The sequence below is a fragment of the Mus musculus genome, chromosome 13, assembly GCF_000001635.26.
Source record: "Mus musculus strain C57BL/6J chromosome 13, GRCm38.p6 C57BL/6J".
NCBI classification, from domain to species: Eukaryota; Metazoa; Chordata; class Mammalia; order Rodentia; family Muridae; genus Mus; species Mus musculus.
Window position 1 is genome coordinate 78,290,578 of NC_000079.6, and position 5,673 is coordinate 78,296,250.

Genomic DNA, 5,673 nt, shown 5'->3' on the forward strand with positions numbered 1-5,673 from the left:
CTTACAAAGCTTAGCTTAGTTGATATTTCTGTGGGAAAAAGTTGAGGCCTCTATGTGAAAGTACTACCCCCAGTTAAGAATAAATAGCTATAGATCTTGTGGACAGTATCTAGCAAGCCATTCTGTTCTGTTTCTCCTGCTGAACTTTTTACCTAGCCAATATCCTGCTTTTGGGAACAGGTGTGTTTTCCCAGAAACAAAGCGATTCTGTGCCATCTCCCCTCCCCATACCCTGCTTCTGTGGGCATAAAACCTGCCTGGGAATAATAAAAAATTGACAGCTTGATCAATCAGACTTGCTGTCTGTCCTTGTGTTTCTTGCCCTTCATTCTCTCCACAGGTGGTTCCCCAGACCCTGTTTGACTGCCCTGAGGGCCGGGACAAACTGGTGCCTGAACAGGGACCCCAGGGAATCACAGAGGAGAGAACGCCACTCATCATTGGAGGGTAGGCCTACCCGCTCATCTTGAGAAGTACCAGAGAGCGACTTCTGTTCAGGACGCCACAGATTAACCCACTGTGAGAGTCTGGGAGGAAAAAAAAAAAAAAAAAAAAAAAAAAAATTCAAGCTGCGCAGATCTTAGGAGAAATATGGTAAGACATGGGTTAAGCATGTTAAAGCAGTCACTTTATGTGATAGGACTCAAAACACGAGGAACTAGGGTTAAGAAAAAAGGATTTAACAAAACTTTTTGGTTTTTGTGGGAGATATTTGTCCATGGTTCCTCTCAAGAGGGGACAATTGATGAAAAATATTGGTATAGAGTTGGTGATTGTTTTAGAGATTATTATGAAGCATTTGGATTTATAAAGATACCTGTTATTGCCCTTAGCTACTGGTCTCTTATTAATGACATTTTTAGAACCACCCCTGAATGGCCAGATCTTTAGCATTTAGTGTTTGAAGGAGAGCAATCTCTTAAGGAATCCACCTTTCCTTTACCACCACAGTCGCTAGAAAAGCAGTTTCTTAAAGAACCTGTCCCCGTTCTCCTTCTGCTAATCCAGTGACTCATACACCGCCTTTGTCCCCTTTAAGAGAAGGATCCTTGCCTGCTTCACCCTCTGTGATTGATGTTTTGGATCTTTCCTTGCCTCCATTTAGGGAGGAAATTAGGATGGCAGACCTTTACCCTTCCCTTATTAATTTTGATAAGGAGCTACTACCCACTGAGGAGGCGGCTCTCATAGGAGAGGCAGCTCCTCCCAAACCGGCTACAATCACTCTGATCTTGGCTCCTCCACTGAGAAATGTTGTTACATTCCCATCTTTCCACCATTACCCTATGGGATGTTAGATGTAGTTTTTGCTCTGTCTGCCATGCCCGGTGCCCACCACCAGTTAACTGCTGAGGTGGCATCTCTGTGCAACATGGTAGAAATCTGAAAGGAGCAAGTGCAGCTGCTTAGAGCTCTCCAGTAATTAGAGGAGGAATGGCTTGATTTAATACCTTCCTCCTGCACCTGCCTTTTATGTGTACCTACACATGCCAGAGCAATGTGTCTTCCTGAGATGTGTTCTGTGCAGGCTGTGTCAGTTGCTCCAAACCACTCCGTGTCTGATATGACTGACATTTATTTGAATATTGCGGATTTCTTTTTTGTTGACTTTTTTTGATGGCAGTGAGTTCCAAGGCTAGCTGTGCATCCCCTGCATAGGGTAAAGAAGTTACCAGGAGAAACTGTGAAGCTATCTGGGCCTCTATGTATTGCTTTTAGAGTTTTTCTGATTTTTAGCACCTGTCCTAAGATTCTTGAGTTTGATGAAATTTAAAACCCCTGCTCTGTAAGCGTCCTCCTCCACTGCTAACTGGCTGAGCCAATCCAAAGGTCCTTCCCTCCCTTCAGCTCTGTCAGAGGTGGCTGCTTAATGATTCCCTTATACAGTTTGTAAACATGCATTCCTTGATTTTCCCCAAAGTTACCTCCCAAATTCCATTCCTTGAAGGCACCTTGGTGTTTACAGATGGTTCCTCAACAAGCAAAGCTGTCTATGTTGTACAAGATAGTACTTGCAGTCCCCATATTCCTCTGCCCAGCTGGTGTTATAAAAAAAACGTTATCAATGACCCCATTTAATTTGTGCACTGACAGTGCTTATGTGGCTCATTCTTTTCCTGTTTTATAGTCGGTCCCATATATTAAGCCTGCTTCCATTGCTTTCAAATTATTTGTGGAGATTCAATCCCTAATTATTAAAAGGACAGCACCATTTTTTGTGGGATATTTGAGAGCCCATTCTGGCCTGGATGGTCCTCTGTCACGTGGAAATACCCTAGCTGACGGGGCCACTTGAGAAACATTCTCCACCTTACTTGATTCCATAGATTTGGTTAAACGGGCTCATGCTTTGCATTATTTAAATGTTTCTACCTTGGGCCAAAATGTTTAAGATTTCTAGAGATCAAGCAAGAGAAATTGTTAAGTCCTGTGGTATATGTGTCACAATGCTGCCAGTTCCTCACCTGGGAGTTAACCCCAGGGAACTCATTCCTAATGAACGATGGGAGATGGATGTTACCCATTTTTCCTCCTTTGGAAGGTTAAAATATGTGCATGTTACAGTTGATACCTATAGTGGATTTATACAGGCATCTCCCCTTTCTGGAGAGGCATCACGTGATGTGATAACACATATTTACAGTGCATGGCTGCCATGGGAAAACCACAGATCATTAAAACTGACAATGGCCCTGGATATACAGGAAACAAATTCCAACAGTTTTGTTTCCAGTTTGACATCAAACATGTCACTGGTGTTCCCCTATAATTCTCAGGGCCAGGGCATCATAGAATAAGCCCATCAGACTCTAAAAAATATGCTCCAGTGGTTGACTGAAGTTACAGATGCTTATTCCCCCTTGACACCCCGAAATAGGCTTCATCATGCTCTTTTTGTTCTTAACTTCTTGTCTCTGGATAATGAAGGCAGGTCAGCAGCTAACTGCCTGTGGCATCCTAAGTCACAAGATTCTCATGCATTAGTTCAATGGAAAGATCCCTTCACTGGACAATGGAAAGGACCAGATACCATCCTTATATGGGGATGAGGGTCTGCTTGCATTTATGACAAAGAAAATGCTGGCCCAAGATGGTTACCAGAGAGGCTGGTAAAAATTGTTAACCTGCCTGTGTCCAGAATGAAGCATGTAAAAATTGTTAACCCATCTGTGTCCTGAGACAAATCTTATTTCCTTTCTAGATGCTGCTCCAAATGAAGATACTCCTGATCCTACTCTCGATCCTGTGGCTGATCAAACTGACCACCAACCTTCAACTGCTGCGACCCAAATCTCCTAACTATAGATATCTCCCTTGGAATTATACTTGGATGGTCCTCTCAGAGAGAAATGATGTTGTTGGGCCACTTTTAAGACCTCCACCAATTTGATTTATTCTTTTTACAGCAGGGAGGGCTGTGTGCAGCTCTTAGGGAAAGAGTGTTGCTTTTATGTAAGTAAGACAGGGATGGTTAAAAAAAGCATGAAAAAGGAAAGAGAATGCCTAGAAAAAAAGACAGATAGGGAGGGAGAGAGAGAGAGAGACAGAGAGAGAGAGAGAGAGAGACAGAGAGACAGAGACAAAGAGAAAGAAGAAGAGAGCTGGTATAAAAATTGGTTTTCAACCTCTCCGTGGTTGTCAACTGTACTTCCTCCCATTTTGGGACCGTTAGTTGGATTGTTTTTGCTTATTTCTTTTGGTCCCCGAGCCCTTAACAGACTTACCAATTTTTGAAACATCAAATAGACAATTTGGCAGTGAAACCTATTCAGGTGCATTATCATAAGTTACCTATGAAGGATCAAGAGACCCGAGACGAGGTTGTTATTCCTTCCAGGGTGTTCCCAAAGGTCATCTCCACCCAACCTAAGGAAGCAGACTCCCGCCCCAGGACCAAGAAGAGAGGGGCCACCCAGAACCCCCCTATGACCGGCAATCTAAGTTCTTGTTTGGGCTGTGAGGCAAAGCACTGCAAGGGAAAATAAAGCAAAAACTAAAAACATCTTTCTGGGTTCTCTGAGAGACAAGCCTGACTGCATAGGGGTTGATGTCCAAAAACTGACACCTCTCCAGGAAAAAGACATCAGGACGGGTATGGCCCCCATGCCTCCCTGGACAACACCAGGAGAACCGGACCCATTACAAGGTCCCCTTTAGTCACTGGAGGCCAGGCCTTTATCCCTGCCTTTGCAAAGAATAACATTGCCATCGTCCCTCTATACTAAAAAGAAGGGGGAGATGTTGGGAACGACCCTGTTTGAATGTTAACTGCCTTGTCAGCCGTAAGTGCTTACTTACAAAGTTTTGGCCTTAGTGGAAAACTATTAGATTAGTTGAGATTTCTGTGGAAAAAAATTGAGGCCTCTATGGGAAAGTACTACCCCCAGTTAAGAATAAATAGCTATAGATCTTATGGACAGCTACCTAGCAACCCATTCTGTTCTGTTTTTCCTGCCGAACTTTTTACCTAGTCAATATCTTGCTTTTGGGAACAGGTGTGTTCTCCCAGAAACAAAGCGATTCTGTGTCATCTCCCTCCCCATACCCTGCTTCTGTGGGCATAAAACCTGCCTGGGAATAATAAAAAATTGACAGCTTGATCAATCAGACTTGCTGTCTGTCCTTGTGTTTTTTGCCCTTCATTCTCTCCACAGGTGGTTCCCCAGACCCTGTTTGACTGTCCTGCGGGACAATGAATCTCCTTTAAAAGTCATCCAATTTCTTCATTGCTGCCAACAAACTATTAAAAGCACTTTTTGGTATTTTCATTCCCTGAAATATAGTAGTTACTCAGTACAGATATGAGAAATAAATGAACAACTATTTCATGGACATGTCCCTATTGTAAAGACAGAGAAATTGAGCTACACATGAAAAAAAAAATTGTAAAATCTGGGTTCACCTTCCATTTTGAAATCCTTTGATCTTTGTAAAATCTATTGATCTTTTGGAAGTTCAGTTTTCTTATGTGACAATGGGAATCTTTTATCCTGAAAGCTTATTGGAAGGGTTGGAGTAAAACAGATGTAGGGAAGCTTTCAAATTGAGGCTATCTGCCCTGTGTTCTAGGACTAATGTATTAAAATATACTGCTACTCGTGATCATCAGTACATAGTAGTCTAGTGCTCTCTCTTCTGCTTCCAAACAGGTCCAGAGACTCTATGTTTGCTTACACCAATTTTGTATATATCACTAACATTTATCATTAAAGAAATGTTGTCCATGTACTTTCAAGAAAGATTGTAAAATAGGTTTCTGTAGACTCCTTTCAGGAATCCTGAATGTTACTTCTGCCTCTCTCTTTCCTCCCCTTTACCCTCCTGTCTCCTTTCCTACTTGCCTCCTCATGGTTTTTCCGTCTCTCCCTTTATAACATCTGTTTTATATATACCCCTCTTTAGAGATCTTTCTCCCCTTCCCCCCAGAGTCCCCTTTTAGTACATGGTGTCTGTAATTGCTTCAGGTTAAACAGTCCAATCTAAGGATTTGGAACTGGATCCACAACTAAGAGAACATGTAGTGTTTGTTTTTCTAGGTTTATGTTACATTGTTCATTGTAGTACTTTCCAGTTCTATCTTTTGACCTTCAAGTTTCATTATTCCAGTTTTATTTATAGTAAAAAGAATTATATTATGTATATATACACCACATTTTCACTATCTATTCATCA

General features: G+C 42.1%; 1 long non-coding RNA gene across 1 annotated transcript; it reads left to right on the forward strand.

The window, feature by feature from the left end:
• Nucleotides 1–534: 534 nt before the first annotated feature.
• Gm52052 lies at nt 535–4,610 on the forward strand. Its single transcript, XR_003950647.1, has 2 exons — nt 535–594; nt 3,203–4,610. It is a non-coding gene; the product is annotated as a predicted gene, 52052 (long non-coding RNA).
• Nucleotides 4,611–5,673: the final 1,063 nt, after the last annotated feature.